The sequence below is a fragment of the Pleurodeles waltl genome, chromosome 10, assembly GCF_031143425.1.
Source record: "Pleurodeles waltl isolate 20211129_DDA chromosome 10, aPleWal1.hap1.20221129, whole genome shotgun sequence".
NCBI lineage: Eukaryota > Metazoa > Chordata > Amphibia > Caudata > Salamandridae > Pleurodeles > Pleurodeles waltl.
The window spans coordinates 452,083,134-452,104,683 of record NC_090449.1 but is presented as its reverse complement, the minus strand read 5'-3'; the positions used below and the strand labels follow the sequence as shown (position 1 = coordinate 452,104,683).

The following is a 21,550-nucleotide window of genomic DNA, read 5'->3' as shown; positions in this document are numbered from 1 at the left end:
TCCGGCGGGAAACGTGTGGTCTTTAAAAGTTGCTTCTTTGTTGCAGAAAATTGCAGTTTGGTGAACAGGGCCGCTGTTCTCAGGAGCTTCTTGGTCCTTTAGATGCAGGGTAGTCCTCTGAGGCTTCAGAGGTCGCTAGCCCCTGTTGGATGTGTCGCTGTTGCAGTTTTCTTCGAAGTAGGGAGACAGGCCGGTGGGGCTGGGGCCAAGTCAGTTGTCATCTCCGTCTTCACTGCAGGGCTTCAGGTCAGCAATCCTTCTTCTTCTTTAGGTTGCAGGAACCTATCTTCCTCGGTTCTGGGAGCCCCCTAAATACTGAATTTAGGGGTGTGTTTAGGTCTGGGAGGGCAATGGCTACTGTCCTTGAGGGTGGCTACACCCTCTTTGTGCCTCCTCCCTGTGGGGAGGGGGGCACATCCCTAACCCTATTGGGGGAATCCTTCTTCTACAAGATGGATGATTTCTAAAAGTAAGAGTCACCTCAGCTCAGGACACCTTAGGGGCTGTCCTGACTGGGGGGTGACTCCTCCTTGTTTTTCTCATTATCTCCTCCAGCCTTGCCGCCAAAAGTGGGGGCAGTGGCCGGAGGGGCTGGCATCTCCACTAGCTGGGATGCCCTGGGGCGCTGTAACAAAAGGGTTGAGCCTTTGAGGCTCACCGCCAGGTGTTACAGTTCCTGCAGGGGGAGGTGAGAAGCACCTCCACCCAGTACAGGCTTTGTTCCTGGCCACAGAGCGACAAAGGCACTCTCCCCATGTGGTCAGCAACATGTCTGGTGTGTGGCAGGCTGGCAGAACTAGTCAGCCCACACTGGAAGTCGGTTATGTTTTCAGGGGGCATTTCTAAGATGCCCTCTGTGTGTATTTTACAATAAAGTGCACACTGGCATCAGGGTGCATTTATTGTGCTGAGAAGTTTGATACCAAACTTCCCAGTTTTCAGTGTAGCAATTATGGTGCTGTGGAGTTCGTGTTTGACAGACTCCCAGACCATATACTCTTATGGCTACCCTGCACTTACAATGTCTAAGGTTTTGCTTAGACAATGTAGGGGCATAGTGCTCATGCACATATGCCCTCACCTGTGGTATAGTGCACCCTGCCTTAGGGCTGTAAGGCCTGCTAGAGGATTGACTTACCTATGCCACAGGCAGTGTGAGGTTGGCATGGCACTCTGAGGGGAGTGCCATGTCGACTTAGTCATTTTCTACCTACCAGCACACACAAGCTGTGAGGCAATGTGCATGTGCTGAGTGAGGGGTTCCACAGGGTGGCATAAGACATGCTGCAGCCCTTAGAGACCTTCCCTGACATCAGGGCCCTTGGTACCAGGGGTACCAGTTACAAGGGACTTACCTGAGTGCCAGGGTTGTGGCAATTGTGGAGACAAAGGTACAGTTTAGGGAAAGAACACTGATTCTGGGGCCTGGTTAGCAGGGTCCCAGCACACTTTCAAATCATAACTTAGCATCAGCAAAGGCAAAAAGTCAGGGGGTAACCATGCCAAGGAGGCATTTCCTTACACATATGTAATAGTACACGTTAAAGAACTTTGTATCATGCACGTGGCCCACTGAGCTTTCTTACCAGATCAGAGCATGTGACTTGCAAGTTACATCTGTATTTCTGCATCAAGCGTCTGAACCTATTGGGTATTCCAGGATAGTAACCACAATAGATACCTGAGCTATGTTTCCAGAATGGGATGTTAAGACATGCTGAATGGACACATCCCTGCAGTGGATGCTTTAAACCACGGAGTTATCGTTCTAGTTGACACACTTTGGCAGTAAATTAATACTAAGAATAATTTTTCATACAGTGTGTCATATAAAATGTCAATTACGCAAAGCAACAGTATTTAATTGAAGAAGGAAGGCTAAGTTGTAGTGTACTGTAGATACATTAATATAGTGCTTCATACTCCCGAAGAAGTGCATGCAGTTTTGCCTCCACACTTCAGAAGGAATACGTTCCACTTACGAATAGCCTCCTAATTTCGACGGGGCCAATAATAGCAGTGGCAGGCCCTATTGGAATTAGGAGATCCTAAAGAACACAGCAGATTATTGAAAGCAATCAAAATCAGTGCAGAAATCAGGACAGATGAGGAATTATTGGGGGAAGAAAGACCCAGAATTACCCATTCACTCTGTAATGCCTCATTTATTTAGTGGATGCTAGGGTCCAACTCATAATGGGCTGCTTTTTCCCCACCGTGGAGATATCCATATCACCGATATGGTGGTGAAATACTGGCTCATTTTCTGGTCCTCTCACAGTCAGAGCCTTAGTGGATGGATGTGGCCCACACAGGAGAAAACCACAAGAATGGACTGGTTACAAGTATACAGGGTAAGGCTCTATTTAATCGGCATGAGGCATCCCACTGGACCGAACTGGTTACTGGCAGCGAAGACAAATGTTCTATTGAGTTCACCCAGGAGAAGAATGTACTGGTTACGGTCAGCCAGGTACAAACTCATTGGAGTCTACCCAGCAGTAACAGAAATATGTGAAAAATGCCCTAGCACTTTAACCATGTCCCACAGGACCAAGGACTTCACACCACCCTATTTGCTGCAGTACTATACATTGGTGTTGTTGTCTGTGAAAACCTGCACCAGTCTCCCACTGAAGGACTGAATGATGCCTTCAGAGCAAGATGAATTGCCAGCAACTCCAGCAGACTGAAGAGCAGGTGGCCCTCCACCAGAGACCTGAGTCCCCTGATCGCCACCTCCTCAGCCCAGCAGGGATGCATCCATCACCACCATCAGCTCAGGGAAAGGAAGGAGGCCTGACACTGAACCAATTGTATTCAATCAGCCACCATTGCAAATCTCAAGCCGTCTCCTCTGAGATCTGGTTGGCATTGGTCAAATAGCCTTGATGTGGTGTTCTAACTGGAACTTCAAATTCATGATCCAGGATCAACTCTGAAACTTTGAGATCATAGCTATAATGTCCTGGACTCATTGTGGCAAAGGTAAAGCCCCAAACTCCACTGTGTCCAGGATTGTCTCAATTAACAGAAGCCTCTGTGAAGGCATCAGGTAGAACTTTGGTTTATTTACAGTGAACACCCGCAATGTCAATTGATATGTTATCGTACAGAGGTGGTCCAAGACCAACTACAGTGAGGCCACCTTCAACAGCTAGTCATTGAGGTACAGGAATATTGGTATCTCCGGCATTTGAAGGATAGTGACCACTGTCATAATTTTTGTGAACACCCAAGGGACACTGGTGACGCTGAACTGGAGCACAGCAAACTGAAAATACTCTTAGGCTCCCTTGAGCCTCAGATAATGTCTGACTGGTATTTGAAAATACACGTCCTGCTGGTCGTAGGACACCATGTCATCACCCGTGTCTAGAACAAACAGAATATTGGACAGGGTGAATATTTCAAATTTGTTCTTCGGCAGGAAGACATTCAGAGGCTGAATGTCCAGGTTAGGCCTGAGGCTTCTGTTCTCATTCAGAACTAGAAAATAGTGATAGTAACAACCCCTTCCTCTTTCTGAGTCCGGAACCCTCTCAGTAGAACCCCTAGGAAGCAAGAACCGTACCTACTACAATGAAAGGACAGGAGCTAGTATGAAATTCACTCTAGTGTGGGAGGGCTAGTGGGAGGAGCAGAAAGAAAGGGGAGGCGTGGCTATTTCGAACAATCGGTAAGACACATTTTTCAGAGTTAATGCTTTGCTAACCTAGGAGGAAATGTTGAATCCTGCCTCCCACCTGCTGACCATGTGCCGGTACGGGCCAAATAAAGTGACTTGGTCGCGCTTGTAACAGGGGAAGAGGGAATGGAGGACTGATACCCCAGCTGGGATGCATGCTCACTGCCAGATCTATGACCATGTCCTTCAAAGGACTCTGTCTGCTTCATCACTAGTTGGGAAGGTGTCTGGCAAAATGCCAGCCCTCTGGAGTAGCCTGTAAACTTTCTGAATTGATGTGGGAACTACTTGGCAGCGCTCAATTTCCCCAAGGAGTGTCTTGTAGCTCTGCTATCCTTAAAACACTCCAATTGTTTGCCTCATGACTTAGCCTCATCACCAAAAATTCGGGACATAACAAAAGGCATATTAATGAGAGCTGCATGTACATCACCATCAAAATCATGTGGGATGTATCCATGCATGGCCACGAAGTACATCAGTAGTACCTACTGCCCGCCCCATATAGTCCGTAGTGTCCGAACAGGCTTGCATCACACATTTTGCCATGTCCTCTCCATCATGAATCATCTGGGCCAAATAAGCCCAACGGTCCACCAGGACAGCTTGAAAGATCATACTGGCCATGTCCCAAAAAACACGAGTGTAGCATCCCAGCAAATAAATAGTATTTACAGAGCACAGTCCAATACAGGATGTAGAAAACGTGCTTGCCAAAACCATCAATTCTCTTAGATTCCCTATCCAGTGAAGTAGTAGGAAATGAGTTAGGTTTTACCTTAATGGTCAAGGCCGGTGCAATACAACTCTCTGACAGAGTACTTGGAGAGAAAATCTGGGGCCAATCTGTGATGTTTGGCCATTTGCCTACTCACAGGAGAGCCGGAGTAAGGCTTTGACCAAGTGGCCAACAAAGTATCAGTTAGGGTACTATTAAAAGGGAGCAAAAGCTTAGAAGTCATTGGCTAAGGTTGCAAATCTCCATAAGGATATTCGTTTTGTTTTCAAGTGAGGGTAGCCGCCATTTCAGTGACCCGACTACCTTCTAGACCTCCACTGCAAAAGAGGCAATTTCTTCCGTTGGTGGTCCAAGTGGAGGGTCAAGCTCTGACTCGAGGTATCAAGCCCAGTGGTATTTTGCAAATCGATGTATAACCCATCATTAGTATATTGAGGAGCAGCAAGTTACACATGATGAGGTGGCCCAACAGGGAACATTGCAGAAGGCAATTTTGGTGTGACTGAAATGGCTCTCCATATGTTTATATGAATTGTGACTGCATGCCATGGTCATGGCAGAGAACTAATATGTGCTCAAGCAGCATATGGCAACAAAAGGGGATGACATACTTTCATCCGTTGTTTTTGCTGTGCCCTGACTCTGCTGCTGCTGGTCTCTGCTCCTTGTGATTATCAACCTTGCTTTCATTGTGTGCAAGGGATAATGGAACACAGACTTCTGGGCTCCTCTTATAAACTCCTATGAAGTTGCCTCAAGATCATTGGGTGGGCTATGCACCTTTGCTTGGGCAGTAGATTTGTTTTGGGATGGTTCCATATCGTGAACTGTGACTGAGTAACATAGCCTTGCTCAAACAGATGCTCACCCCGGGTAAAAGGAGGGACTTAATGCAGACTTGACAGAAGAGACCTTGCAACTGGGTTCTCGCTGAAGCTTACCAGGTAAAACAGCCAGCTGGAGTTCCCAAGAGAATGAGTAAGACTGTGAACACTATGTTTAGCCTGAGAAATCTTGTAAGTCAGGATACATTCACAGAAAATTGGCCTACGAGACACAGAAACAGGAAGCTCTTCACGCTCCACTTTGTGAGCTTAGGACACTCCAGTTTTATCTGCTCTATAATTTAGCAATAACTTTCCTGTAAATTCATGTTTGTAGATCTTGTCTCCGTTGATCAAATTTTGGTACCATTTTAAGTAGTTGGTCGAATAATGTACTTTCCTTTTTTGTACGTTAAAGCACTGATTGGACATTTCTTTATTGAGTGAAATTAAGTTGATTGCCCAATTAGATGACTAACTCCACACCACTTTCCTGAGTAAGTCTTTAACTGCTCGCTTAAGTACACTGACAGTCAAGTGTTAATGAGTTGTATTTGGTGCTCAGTTATCAGATTCATAGTGGGTGAGGCGAGGGGAGGTGGTAAATTGCCTCTCTCCACTGCCAAAACATGTTTGAAGCATGACTCACCCTACATACTGACTCACTTCAACTGTGCACTTGAAAGGGTTCTCAGTTAGTTGGTTGGTTATCATCAAACAACCTTTTGGCTACGACAGAACACAAGACTATACTAATTAGGCAATACAAAGTATTGCTCTACAATAAAGATATGAGTGGAAGGTACTGGTCACATGTTCAAAATATTATGAGGTGGGTACATAGGTTAATGCATCTACTGGTTCAGTCTCACTATAACCTCTATGTCACAGGATCCAAACCTAGTGACACATCTCCATGCAGCACTTCACATACTGTGTGAATTCTATGTCAAGGGAGTCCAAGGACAGAAATAGGAACCTTAAACAAACCCCTGTCAACCTTGCCTACTAAGCCAGTGTCTATAAACTGACCCCTTGCACGTACTTCTCTTACCTGCTCTGTAAAATGGGCACTGTTCACTTCGCTTTGCTTGCATAATTGTGTAGTAAATACATACTTTAAGATATAAACATTAAACAAAAATTAAAAACGGCTTAGACTAAAAACAATACTGTTTCCATTAGTTCTCTGTTTACCTGTTTTTTTGTGTACGTATTTCCGATAGTATCCTATTTGCAGTAAATATATATTCGTTGCATCTGTACACAGACCTTTCAGAAAATATATTTGATATATTTGTTAAGGCTATTGAAACTCCCTTATGCAAGCCTGAATAATGGGTGTGAATGCTGCCATCCTTTAGGCCTATTCTTTTTGCTAAGCAGAGTTCATGCTCTGATGAATCTCCTGATCCGCATGACAGTTTTACAAATATTTTTGCGATGCAACCATATTTATGCCTAGCAAGAGACAGCAATCTGAAGAGTCATGTAAAGTGTGTTCAGTATATTATGCTAAAGTGTTGAGTGACCACAGGCCTATCTATCTATAGCCCCACTCTTATATCTCTGGGACTTTTGATTTTCAACTTTACACATCCAAACACCTTGAGATTCTATAAGAATGTCACAACAGCGGAGAGGAATTTATGGGCCAGATGTAATTCGCAACAATCTCAGGATTTGTGAATGCAAATGGGTCTTTCACAATGTAAAAATGCTCTTTTAGAAGTCAGAAAAATATTTTACACTCACAAATTGTCATTTGCGACTCACTCCAAATCACAAATCCGAGGCAGCTTGAAAGGGGCTTCACCTTCCTATTGGTAAATCGGAAAAAGATGCATCAATGTTTGTGACCACAAGATTGGTTGCAAACCACTGTCCAGTTACAGACCCCTGAGTTGGGAGTCATAACTAATTTGCAAAGGTGACGCTACTCCTTGACAACAGCTTTGCCTTTGGGAATTGTGTCAACGGCCTTGAGGGGAGCAGACAGTGATATCGAGTACTCCTCCCCACTTACATCTTCCAAAATGTATGTGTCAGAACCCAATTCCTGGGGCTACGGGGCAAGCAGGGGTTACTTGGTTCACGGAAGCACCGAGGCCTTTTACTCCTGATGTCTCAAGGCCTGGTCTACTATGGATCCTGAGCAGCCGGCAAATTCCCCCTTCAGAACTTGACTCTCAGTAATAGAGTGCATCTCTCAGGGGAGGTGGATACAAGGAGGGAACACATGCACAGAACTCAAAATACGCATTGCAGCAGCAATAAAGAACTCTCCAGTCAAATACTTACTTTTATGAAAAAATAAGTATATATTTTACTGACACCAATACAAAAGGAAATATAACATTCTCAAACAACTTTCACAGTCACCCAAGGTCAGGTTTCTAGTTTTTCTTTAGGCGGTTCCCTGAGTCCCACTCCCTCCATGTTCTAGCAATAGTGGTTATTCTCGGTTCACTGCAAGGGACATTCACGTGAAGCCTCACTAGTACTCTGAGTCTCAAGAGTCCCACTCTGACTCCGTATTTAAAGTCAAAAGTGTTCCAGTGTTGCAGTGCATTCTGGCAAGTTTCCCCTGAGGCAGACTGGCCCAAAACCACTCTTACTAGCACCTCCAAGATCAACGCAAACAGAGTCTCTGGGTGCACCCCCCCCTCCCTCTGCTGGCACAGGAGCTATAGTGGCTGCCTAGAGTAAGATCTCTGCAAGTAGCCCCGGCAGGGTGTGCTTGGAAGGCAACCTCAGCAACCAGAGGTTCTTTGTGGCTCCTATGAGATGGCTAAGTTCTTTGGTCCTTCCCACAGTGAGTTGCGGGTGAAGTAATGTGAAGGAATCAGTGCTGATCTTCAGTCATGGTGCAGGTCTGTAGGGGTCACCACAGTGGTCTCTCTCCTCCCATAACACCAGTTCACACTTCTTGCTTAGTCCCAGTGGCCCCTTCTGGCATATGGGGTCATCCTCTGTCTACTGCACACAGACCTGATTGGCACCACAGATTTCCTCAGTGTGGCCCCTCATGGCATATGGGGTCGCCGGCTCACCACTGCACAAGGACTAAGGCATTCTCAGCACGGCTATCTTTTCAAAGTGGATATTCCTGGAATACAGGGTTGCAGGCTTTCCACCGCACACAGGCAACTTCCACTCTGTACAGGAATCTCTTCATGGTGGCCCCTCCTGGTGTACAGAGTCTCTGGTTCCTTACTGCACATGGGGAATGCCCCGTTTGGCACAGTGATGATTATGACTCACTTATTGGTTGCCTTCCTCTCGCATACGAGGGTCGCTGACTCTCCCTACACAAGGGCATTGGCCCTATCAGTGCAGCAACCATCTCCTCACACCTCCCTAAGGGAATTTTCCTGGACAGGATTCCCCACTGGACCCCGCCTCCTCAAACTCACTCCTCTTCCTCACAAGGCACACTGATAATGGCGAGCTGGCAGGCGCTAGTGCTCCACGCTCCAGTGCAGGTGGTCTTGGATTCCCTGGGTGATGCCCCCTCACCCAGATTGGATTCTTGCAGGCTTTGGCCATCAGTTCTAGTCAAAGGCAGAAGTACTTCAGAGCTTCCCCTCCTTGCACAGCCCAACTGCCTGTTTGACAGCTGACAATTGTTGAGGTCTCCTTGGAAGTTTATGTTGGGGGCGTGCTTCCTTTTGAAGTGCCCCCTCCTCTTCCCTCTCTTTCACCAGAAAGCAATCTGTCACAGCAGGAGCAACTCCAAAGCTGACAGACCCAAAAAACAGAGGCCATGGGAGTGACACTGAGTTCACAACTGGATGTCATCAATATGTGTATCAAAAGTTTAACCCACTCCCTCAGCCCAACTCTTTATGATTCTTTTATCAGACCCATTTCCTTCCTGAGATGCACACAAGCCACTTCTATGTGACCTTACTCTGACTCAAAAAGTATGCTGTGAAGTATAATGGGGAAGCCTGGCTCACCCTCTCTCCAAGGTGTCCCACCCACCTTTTAGGAATACAGCAATACATAAATCTGCCTGGGGAAATTCCTCATGTTTCACCATGCAGCCCTGGTTCCCCCAAAATGGAACCCAGAGTCAGCCATGTACTATAACATTCACATGCACACATACGCCCATCACATATATACAGCATACACACACTGCACTACATCCTTCATGGATTGTACCACTCACAGGCACACAAACACCCTACACATGAGTTAAGCACACAGCAACAGAAATTCAAATGAGTGAGCATATAGGCCTTAATCCAGGGGCGGCTGGTGTTCAAGGGCTAAGGGGCTGCGCCCCTAGCCTTTTCTGGCCTCTCTAGTGAAGCATATATTTAATTACATGATAAAAGTAAAACATTTTCCGAGTGAAAGTTGTGCACTTTGAAAAGCCCCACTGCGCCTGCGTCAGTATGTGGCTGAAAGCTACACAGTAGGACTGACAGGGCTTGCCCACGCAAAGCCCTTACGTTTTCTCAGAACGCAGTGACGTCCCTGGCTTATCTCCTCCTCCACCAGAAGCCCTGATAGTAAACAACCTGGAGCGTTTTTTGTTCAACCCAGGTTTCTGAAAACTTCATGTCACTCCAATATGATTATCCACCCTTTCCTATTTACTCAAATGGTGGGGTGTGATTAGAAGGGTGTACGTACCAGAGGTCACATTTTATTAAAAGGATGTGGCATTGGGCAAAGAAAATCCCCTTTTCCTGCATTACAAGCATTCTGTGGCAGAGAAATTGAATAAATACAATAAATAACTCCATCCAGGGCTCCCTGGGAGACAGGAATGTGACCTGAAGACCTCAAGTCATAAATATGCCAAAGACAACCCTGCAAACAAGTAAGTTGGAGCTCTATCTTTTTTACAGACAATAGGAAAAAATCTGTTCTCTCAGCTCTCCTCTCCTTTCACTGCCTCTGTAGGTGATTTCGTCTCTCAAAGGCAGTAATGGTTCCAGTAATTTTATCACTGAAACTGCTGGATACTGGATGGGTGAGGCAATGTGTGTTTGGTTGAATGTGTTTGCAGGGCTTGACTGAGTAGCTGAGAAAATGTGGGTGTCTGTGTATAAGAGTTGTGTGAATGGCAGTGGATGACAATGTGGATGAGTAAATGGGTAGGTGACCAAAGGCAGTGGGTGAGTAGGTGAATGGAAATATGTGGGTAGTGAGGCTCTCTCACAAGGTGCAATTCCGTCTTGTATTTGTGCCCCACCACTGCTTTCAGTCACCAGCCACCACTACCTTAATCCAATGACATAGGTAAAAAAGAACATGTTCACTCCTACTGATCAGTACACTGAATGCTGCCACCCTGTGCTTGTGTCACCAATATGAGGGTAGCGATTTGGGCGACCGTCCCAGTCCAACAAGACTGCAATCCGTAAGAGCAGTCTATGTCACGGCTCACATGCATGATTCCTGTTTGGCTATCAGTCCCAGTACCAAAGATACCATCACATTGAGTCATAACTATTGCCCATCAAACCCCCCGCACCCTCAACAACTTCAAACCTTAAATCATGAGTGAGAGTAATGGAGCCACTTGTGCGAACGAGGACATCTAGGAACAGGTGGGAGGAATTCCCTCAAAAATTCTTCAATAGTCCTAGGGGACGAAGGGTTTTTTGTATTATTATATCTGCAAGAGATGAAGGGCTCGGGAATGTATCAGGCACACACTCAGGGGTAGACCAAGGGACAGGAAGGACACCAGGGGCCCCCAGATGTATTCAAAGTTTTTATAATTGCCAGTAAGTATGTCTGCCATGAGCTCCATTGTTATGGCTTGCCATAATCTAGTGTACCACTGAGTGGCTGGGGGAGCTTCTCGTTTTTTTCCCAGAAAGCTAACTGTGTCGTCCTGCCCACCCCTAAACATAACCTCATGAGTGATCAGTGGCCGTATGTTTGGTGTTGAAGGGATGCCGCTCTCAAGCTCAAAAGAGCGAAACATGGCATGGAGGGAATCGGGTAACCTAGATGGTTTTAATTGGAGCTAGAATTTCAGACCAGAAAGGGCATGTTATGGGACAGTCCCACCAAATATGACAAAAATCCCCAAGCAGCCCACACTGCCTCCAACATAGATCAGATTTGTTAGGGTATATTTTTTAAGTTTTGTGGGGTATAAGTACGAGTCATGTAATAGTTTGTAATGTGTGTGTCTCATTCTCATTGGATGGTTGAACCTAGGTATATCTTTCCATAGCTTCTGCCATAAATCCTCAGGAATTGTTTCCCCTATTATTGTATTCCAAAACTCTATATGCTGTGGTTGAAATTTGGAGGATGTTGCCATTAACAGAGGAAAGAGATATTGCATTTTTTTCCTCTCGTTTTACGTACAATGTTTTCAATTGGGGGCAAGTCTCTAGAGGCTGCCCCTTTTATTTCTGGGCGAAGTACCCAATTTATCAGTTGAGTATAATGATACCATTGCAAATTTGGCAGTCCAAACTTAAGCTGATAATTTTCAAATGTAAGAATATCTTCCCCAAAGAACAGGACTCAGGTAATAAGGATCTCCTTCCCTCCAGAGGTTAAAAGGACCAGATGTGAGTGTAGGGGGAAAGGCCGAGTTGACGTGAATGGGGGTGAATGGTGATTGTTGGAAATGGGGTCTCTATTTGGTAGTCGGTTTGCACCCTGTCCAAGTAGGGACCCTCTCTCTAGTCAGGATAAGGGTGATACCAGCTCAGAAAACCCCTGATCACCCCCTTGGTAGCTTGGCACGAGCAGTCTGGCTTATCTCAGAAGCAATGTTTAAAGCATCTGCACATGACACACAGTAACACAGTGAAAACACTACAAAAGGACACCACACCAGTTTTGAAAAATAACCAATATTTATCTATGTAAAACAAGACCAAAACGAGAAAAATCCAACATACAGTAATAAAGATATGAATTTTGAAAGAATTACTTAAAAATACAGTTCCTTTTAGTCAATAGCTCCACCTGGGGATATCAAGGCGTCGTGCTCAACAAAAGCAACAGTTCAGGCCGGCCGCGGCGTCGCTGGCGACCTCCGGTGTCGGGAAGACCCGCAAACAGTACCCTTGGATTTGCAGGGTGTTGTGATTCTCGTGGAGTTCCGGAGAGTGGCGTTGCTGGTGCTGCGGTGTCGGTTCCAGAGTCGGTGCAAGGGTCCATGGGCCCTTGAAATCACATATGTGGCAGATCAACTCCAGGCTAATGAAGTCAGGAGCGTTGGTGTGGATAATGTTGGGGCTTGCGGTGCGAAGAGAGGCTGTGCGAAGCAGGACGGTGCAAAGTGCGGTGCCCACAGGGCATAGTGCAGGCAGCGGCTCGGTGACGTTCTTCCAGCAGCGTTGGTGAGTCCAGGGCTGTGGTGTGAAGCGGGGCAGTGCGACGTGCGGTGTCACCAGGTCACGGTGCAGGCAGCGGCGTAATTGTTGCTGAAGCGCTGTCGTCGGTAGGCCCAAATCAGCGGGTGCGGCGCAGCACGGGCTCTGTGCAGCGTCCACAGGTCGCGGTGGAGACAGGGACGTCTGTTGACGACACTTGAGTCGATGGTGCTGGGGTTGGTGGGCTGCGGTGTGGGACGGTACGGTGCTTTGTGTACCTCACAAGAGGAGTCCACAGGCCATGGTACAGGCGCCAGTAACAGCAGAAGCGGCGTTGTCAGGGATGCCCAGGCTATGGTGTGAGCAGGCAATGCCAGAATGGGGGGCCCACAGGTCATAGTGCGAGCGGGGGCTTGGTGAAGTCGTCCGATGACGGCATCGTGAGATTAGGGTAATTGGTGCGAGGTGGGGCAGTGCGGCTCCATGAGCCATTGGCAGGTCACGGTGCGGGCTAACGGCTTCGTTGGCAGCGTCGATGTGGTTTTTCTTCTCGTACAGCGCAGAACATACAGTTCCTAGAGCTGCAGGTCGAGGAAACTTAAGTCTTTGGTGGCACTGAGACTTCCAACAGGAGGCAAGCTCTACTCCAACTCCTTGTAGAACTATCTCAAGCAGGATATACAGTAAGGTTCACCCTTTGTTCCCTTTTAAGGCAGATACAGCAACTGCAGGCCAACCCAGCAAAGCAACACAGCAAAGGGGCAGTATTTCTCCTCCAGCTCATCAGCTCTTCTCCTTGGCACAGGTTCCCCTTGATTCCAGAAAGTTTGTACCAGTCTGCGGTTTTGGGTCTAATACTAATACCCCTTTCTGCCTTTGAAGTTGGAAATTTCAAAGGAAAGTCTCAGTTGTTTGCAAAGTCCTTCCTTCTCCAGGCCAGGCCCCAAACACACACCAGGGGGTTGGAGACTGCATTGTGTGAGGGAAGGCACAGTCCTTTCAGGTCTAAGTGACCACTCCTCCCTCCACTCTAGCTCAGATAGCTCATCAGGATATGCAGGCTACACTCCAGCTCCCTTTGTGTCACTGTCTAGAGGAGAGGTGTATACAGCTCAACTGTCAAACTGACCCAGACAGGGAATCCACAAACAGGCAGAGTCAGAATGGTTTAAGCAACAGAATGCCTACTTTCTAAAAGTGGTATTTTCAGACTAACAATCTAAAAACCAACTTCATTAAAAGATGTATTTTTAAATTGTGAGTTCAGATACACCAAACTCCTTAACTATATCTGATCTCAAAAGGAATCTTCACTTTAAAGTTATTTAAAGGCAGCCCCCATGTTAACCTATGAGAGAGATAGGCCTTACAACAGTGAAGACTGAATTTAGCAATATTTCACTGTCAGGACGAACATGTACCACACATCAGTACATGTCCCACATTCAACATACACTGCAACCTGCCCATGGGGCTACCTAGGGCCTACCTTAGGGGTGCCTTAAATGTAGCAAAAGGGAAGGTTTAGGTCTGGCAATTGGGGGCACTTGCCAGGTCGAACTGCAGTTTTAAAACTGCACACACAAACACTGCAGTGGCAGGTCTGAGATCTGTTTACAGGGCTACTTATGTTGGTGGCACAATCAGTGCTGCAGGCCCACTAGCAGCATTTGATTTATAGGCCCGGGCACCTCTAGTACACTGTGACGGGCCGGACGAGGCCGGCCCGCACAAGTCCACTGCTAGTGCTGACGCTGCCCCTGAGAACTCGAAAGTCGTCGGCCTACTCACCAATCCAGGAGGGGCATGGAGGTCATGGCAGGAAGACGGCTGTTTAAAAAACCCGATCTTGGGTTTTCAAGGAAAGGCGGCGATCGAGGGAGAAGATGGACCGGAGAGGAGAGCATATCCAGGAAAGCGGAGGAATCCAGGAGTTCGAGGATCCGTGTGTCCCAATTGGGGACAGGAGGAGGGTGAAGAGCCGGGCGGCGGTGGTCCCGATCAGCGACAGAAGAAGAAGAACCTGTCTTCAGGAAGCGGACTCCATTAGCCCGCCACGCTTCAGGAAAAGCGTGGCGTCACCAGGTGCGTGCCAGTGGCTGGGACCGGGGTAGGGAGGACGGGAAGCCAATTAGTTAAGAGGGGCTGGAGGGAAGGGGCTGCACATTAAGAATAAACGACACAGGCAGGGAAGGGGGCTGCACATTAAGAATAAAAGACACAGGGCAAGGAAGGAGGCGGGGAAAAGAGGAAATGAGCAGAAGGGAGTAAGAAAAAGGATACTAAAGAGAAGAAAACAGGCATTGATCGTGCAAACAAAGAAAGACAGAAATGGAAAGGCCCTTACATAGTGCTATAGAAACCTACAGAGGAGAGCAGGAAGAGAACCGGAAAGTAAAGCAAAGGTAACCTCGTATTAGAAAGGGAAAGAACAGGAGAAGGACAGATAAAAAAGAGAAGAAAAGTAACAGCAGCAGAAGAGGGAAAGCCAGACAAGAAAACAAAGGAAAACACAAGCACTTACCGAGATTTGTCTTCTTGTTTTCACATGTACTTCCCGAGAGACCTGAACAAGAGAGAGAACAAGTAGAAGACTGTGAACCACTACCAGGACAAGACGTATATATATTGCATGAACTACCCAAGAAACCATAGTTTTCATACTTATCACCATATATAATCAATAAAATAACCTCTACCAGAGCAGCAAACGCAGCCTTGCGTACTTATTTGCGCCATTCCTGCAACAAGTGGTGTCAGAAGTGGGATTTGGAACACGACGGAATGGAGGAGAAAACCACCATGGCTGACGTAATTGCACAGTTGGCGGAAGGGCAGCGTCACCTTCAACTGATGTAGGAACAGCAAATGAAGGAAGCCAGAAAGGAACGGGAAGCCCTACAGACTGCTCTCAAGAGCCAAGCCACGATAATGGCAAACAATCAACTTGTGCCCGAAACCGCCCTGGGGAAGCTCACAGACACTATTGCACATACGAAAGTACATCCAAACGTACCTAGCAGCATCCTACAAAGGTACCAGGAACATGAAGACCCGGATTCCTTTTTCACCAACTTCGAAAGAGTCGCTAGTACTGCAAGCTGGCCGGAAGAGAAGTGGGGACAAAATATTGCACCATTACTTACAGGGCATTTACAGGCCACCTATCAAGCCATCAACCCCAGTGGAACTCTCTCCTATAAGGAGATTAAGAAAACCATCCTGGAATGGGTAGGGCTGGACAGCTAAAGTTACCGCTCCCGATTCCGCCAAACCAAGTGGCAACAGCAGGAGAACCCGCAAACCCTATACCATAGGTTCAACATGCGGTGGGAAGATGGTTACAACCTACAGAGAAAACTCAGAAAGAATTATTTGACACTGTAGTGTTAGAACAGTACTTGGATGCTTTACCCAGTACCACCCGTAACTGGGTTAGCCAACAGCCGGGCTTAACAAATGAAACCGCTATAGACCTCACTTGTGCGTACCATAGGGGACCTGATTTCAGGGCCACCTCCAGCAGACATCCAGTCCCTTCCCCTGTGCGTCCGACTGTCGGGAGAGGACCTTCCCAACGACCAATGTTAGTGCATGGCCAGGCACGTTCCATGACTAACCCACCATCCAATACTAACTACCCAACCACCGGGCCTCAGTGCTTCCACTGCTCTGAATCGGGGCATACTGCTCGATATTGTCCCCATAAAAAGGATACTGAAGAACCCATGGAGATTGGGGTAGCTAAAGGGAGAGTCTTCTGGGCAGAGGGGGAGACAAACAGACTTATACTCTCTCTCTCATCCTCAATGGAGTGGAAAGAAACGCGTTGGTTGATTCTGGGTGTAGCCAGAGTGTGATAAGACAGGACTTAGTATTACATGGGCAAGAGATACCCCAGGCGCAGGTCTTAATAGCGTGTGTGAATGGGGATCAAAGATACTACCCGTTAGACCGGACAGCCTTAGGGTGGTCACCCCTAACTTTTTGCCTGCCTCCCTCCACTTTTTGGACACTGTTTTTGCTGGCTTTTAGACTCTGCGCACTTTACCACTGCTAACCAGTGCTAAAGTGCATATGCTCTCTCCCTTAAAACATGGTAACCTTGAATCATACCTGATTGGACTATTTAATTTACTTATAAGTCCCTAGTAATGTGCACTCTATGTGCCTAGGGCCTGTAGATTAAATGCTACTAGTGGGCCTGCAGCACTGGTTGTGCCACCCACTTAAGTAGCCCCTTTTCCTTGTCTCAGGCCTGCCATTGCAAGGCCTGTGTGTGCAGTTTCACTGTCACCTCGACTTGGCATTTAAAAGTACTTGCCAAGCCTAAACCTCCCCTTCCTCCACATATAAGTCACCTCTAATGTGTGCCCTAGGTAACCCCTAGAGCAGGGTGCTGTGTGGGTGAAAGGCAGGACATGTACCTGTGTAGTTTACATGTCCTGGTAGTGTAAAGCCCCTAAATTCGTTTTTGCACTTATGTGAGGCCTGCTCCCTTCATAGGCTAACATTGGGGCTGCCCTCATACAGTATTGAAGTGGTAGCTGCTGATCTGAAAAGAGTAGGAAGGTCATATTTAGTATGGCCAGAATGGTAATATAAAATCCTGCTGACTGGTGAAGTTGGAATTAATATTACTATTCTAGAAATGCCACTTTTAGAAAGTGAGCATTTCTTTGCACTTAAATCTTTCTGTGCCTTACAATCCACGTCTGGCTGGGCTTAGTTGACAGCTCTTTGTGCATTCACTCAGACACACCCCAAACACAGGGTACTCAGCCTAACTTGCATACATCTGCATTTTGAATGGGTCTTCCTGGGCTGGGAGGGTGGAGGGCCTGCTCTCACAAAAAGGACTGCCACACCCCCTACTGGGACCCTGGCAGACAGGATTGAACTGAAAGGGGACCTGGTGCACTTCTTAGCTACTCTTTGAAGTCTCCCCCACTTCAAAGGCACATTTGGGTATAAAGCAGGGCCTCTGCCCTACCTCATCAGACACTTGCTGGAGAAGAAACTTGAACCAGAACCTGCATCATGCCAAGAAGAACTGCATGGCTGCCTAAAGGACTCATCTACAAAGGACTGCTGCCTTGCTGTTGCCCTGCTGCCTTGCTGAACCCTTGTCTGGCTGTTAAAGTGCTCTCCAAGGGCTTTGATAGTGCTTGCCTCCTGTTCCCTGAAGTCTCAGGACCAAAAAGACTTCTCTTTTTCACTTGGACGCTTCGCGCGCGAAGTTTTCGATGCACAGCTTGTTCCGCGGCGAGAAAAACGCTGCACACCGACGCTGATCGAAGCGACGCCTTTGGGACGACCCGAACTTCGACGCACGGCCTCGCAAGGACAGCGCCGCCCGACCTCCAGAGGAGAAATCGACGCGACGCCTGGCATGAGAGCGAAACTTCGACATGCAGCCCCGCAGAACGACGCACAGCCGGAAAACAAGCAGGAGAATCCACGCACAGACTCGGGACATCTGGTAATCCCCGCGATCCGCAGAAAGAGACTGTCCGCGCGGCGGAAAACGACGCACGACTTCCCCGCGTGAAAAATAACGACGCAAGTCTGTGTGTGATGGGGAGAAATCGACGCACACACCATTTTTCCACGTACCTCTTCTTCTGTGGCCCTCAGAGGAGATTTTCCACTCCAAACCAGGTACTTTGTGCTTGAAAGAGATTTTGTTTGCTTTATAAAGACTTAAGACACTTTGGGGGTCATTCTGACCCCGGCCGGCGGGAGCACCGCCAACAGGCTGGCGGTGCCCCGCAGGGCATTCTGACCGCGGCGGTTTGGCCGCGGTCAGAAATGGAAAACCGGCGGTCTCCCGCCGGTTTTCCGCTGCCCAAAGGAATCCTCCATGGCGGCGCAGCTTGCTGCGCCGCCATGGGGATTCTGACACCCCATACCGCCATCCTGTTCCTGGCGGTTCTCCCGCCAGGAACAGGATGGCGGTATGGGGTGTCGTGGGGCCCCTGGGGGCGCCTGCAGTGCCCATGCCAATGGCATGGGCACTGCAGGGGCCCCCGTAAGAGGGCCCCACAAAGAATTTCAGTGTCTGCTGAGCAGACACTGAAATTCGCGACGGGTGCAACTGCACCCGTCGCACATCCTCCACTCCGCCGGCTCCATTCGGAGCCGGCATCCTCATGGAGGGTTGTTTCCCACTGGGCTGGCGGGCGGCCTTTTGGCGGTCGCCCGCCAGCCCAGTGGGAAACCCAGAATCACCGCGGCGGTCTCCTGACCGCGGAGCGGTGTTCTGGAGGGGGGAAATCTGTCGGGCGGCCTCCGCCGCCCGCCAGAGTTAGAATCACCCCCTTTATATCACTTTTCAGTGATATCTCTACAAACTCACATTGCAACTTTATTCATTTTGACCTACAATTATCCTGATAAATATTGTATATTTTTCTAAACACTGTGTGGTGTATTTTTGTGGTGCTATATGGTGGTATTGTATGATTTATTGCACAAATACTTTACACATTGCCTTCTAAGTTAAGCCTGACTGCTCTTGCCAAGCTACCAGAGGGTGGGCACAGGATAATCTTGGATTGTGTGTAACTTACCCTGACTAGAGTGAGGGCTTTTGCTTGGTCAGACGGTAACCTGACTGCCAACCAAAAACCCCATTTCTAACACTACCCAGTAGCCATAACCCACCTGAAGTGGAGGGAAGCGACTGAGACCCTAAAAGTTGGAATACTTACCCATCTTGAGTAAGATATCATCATTGGAACAGATTACAGAGACTTCGCCACCCTTTTAACCCAGGCAGGGCAGGAACAGACCCTCAAGACTTTGTGGGAAGAAGTGCCCTTCGGGGCAGGTGAAGGAGTAAGTCGAACTCCAAAAACAACCCTCAGTAAACGACAAAAAAGGATTCAGAGACAAAACTATGCACAAAAGAACACTAATGAGATAAAACCTACATCCAGAATGGCCAGTCGAGTATGTACCATTTCAGGGGAATTTCGACAGAATCAAAGAGAGGACCCCTCCCTGAAAAATTCATGGCAACGAGCACTAAACCAGGAAGAGCAGGTGGTAGGTCCGCATTTTATAATACAAAACCACCTGTTATACAGAGTACCAAATTCAGAGAGAGAGCGACAGAAACAGTTGGTAGTCCCCAGAAGCCACCGACAACAGGTCCTATATCTAGCACATGGGGATAAGGGAGAGGGGCACCTTGGTAGGGGAAAAAAACAGAGGAGGCAGTACTCCGGCGGTTTTATTGTCCCAGAGTATTCGGGGACATACGTAAACACTGTTCTGACTGTCCTAAATTTCAATTGTTTAACCCATCCTCACACCCACCAGCTCCGCTCCATCCCTTACCAGTCATAGAGACCCCTTTTTCGAGAGTGGGTATGGATCTCATTCGGCCCCTTAACCCTTCTAGTCGGGGACGTCAATACGTCCTGGTGGACTATGCCACCGATACCCAGAAGCCATTCCCCTTCCTAGTATGCACACCAAAGTAATTGCCCAAGCACTAATTGATTTCTTTCCAGGGTGGGATTTCCCAAAGAAATACTGACCGACCAGGGAACCCCTTTTATGTCCAGACTAATGGCAGAAGTGAGCAAAACTATGGGGATAAAACAAATAAGGACATTGGTGTACCACCCTCAAACGGATGGTTTAGTGGAGAGGTATAACAGGACAATCAAATCCCTCCTCAGGAAGAGCCTCTCGAAGAGGGTAGAGATTGGGAAAATAAATTGCCTCTCATACTATATGCTATTCGTACACACGTACAGACCTCACTAGGACATAGCCCCTTCGAATTATTGTTCGGGCGACAACCCCGGACTCTTCTCGAGATGTTGGCCGAACAATGGGAAGAAACAGAGGATGAGGCAAAAGAGTTGTTGACCTATACACAGGAGTTAAGGGACAATCTTCACACCGTGTGGGAAGATGCCCACAAAACACTAAGAGAATCCCAAACTAAACAGAAACAGTGGTATGATACCAAAAGTGTGTTCCGCAGTCTACAAGTAGGAGACAAGCCTCTAATCCTACTTCCCAGTTGTGAAAACAAGCTATTGGCCCGATGGCAAGGCCCATATGAGGTTATTGCGCAAATAAATCTCACCACGTATAAATTGGCTATTCCCTTCGGGCACGGTAGAGAACAGATATATCATATAAACCTTCTAAAAAAATGGCAGGAACCCACGGGAGAACAACCCATTCAACTAACACACGTGATACAGCAGTATCACGATGTGTTTTCCAAACAACCTGGTCGAACACAGCTAGTAGACCATCCGATACGGACGAAAATAGCCAAAATCTCTAGACAATGGCCTTATCGTATCCCAGAAGCGAAAAAAGCAATTATCGAACAAGAGGTACATTCTATGCTGGAGGCCGGTATTATTGAACCCTCCAACAGCCCTTGTTGTTCCCCCGTGGTGTTGGTACCAAAACCCGACGGGAGCACTCGTTTCTGTGTGGATTATAGACGAGTTAATGAGTTAACGCACTTTGATGCCTACCTAATGCCCCGAATTGATGAACTCCTCGAGAGACTAGGCCAAGCCCGGTTTTTGTCCACCCTAAACCTTACAAAAGGGTATTGGCAAATCCCCTTGAAAGGAGAAGATGGAGAGAAAACCGCATCCGCAGCCCCATCTAGTCTGTATCAGTTCACGGTCTTCCCTTTCGGGCTTCACGGGGCTCCCGCCATTTTCCAACAACTTATGGATAGGATTTTGCGGCCCCATCAGCAATATGCGGCTGCATATCTGGACGATATAGTCATATATAGTAACACCTGGGAGGAACACTTACACCAATTGGAGAAGGTTTTTCAAACCCTAAGAGAAGCCTGTCTCACAGCCAACCCGGAAAAATGTAGGTTGGGATACACCACAATCAAGTACCTAGGATACGTTTTGGGAGAAGGTCAGGTGCGTCCACAAGTTGAAAAAATAGATGCGATCACAAAAATACCTGTGCCACGAACAAAGAAAGA

The 21,550-nt window shown here is 47.6% G+C and overlaps 1 protein-coding gene across 2 annotated transcripts in view; it reads right to left on the bottom strand.

The window, feature by feature from the left end:
- Nucleotides 1-21,550, bottom strand: part of SLC4A2 (solute carrier family 4 member 2) — a 2,186,615-nt gene that overhangs the window by 2,092,648 nt on the left and 72,417 nt on the right. For both annotated transcript variants that reach the window (XM_069210734.1, XM_069210733.1), the window contains exon 3: nucleotides 15,083-15,124. The gene's annotated coding sequence lies outside the window, so the exon portion shown is untranslated. The remainder of the gene's footprint in view (nucleotides 1-15,082; nucleotides 15,125-21,550) is intronic.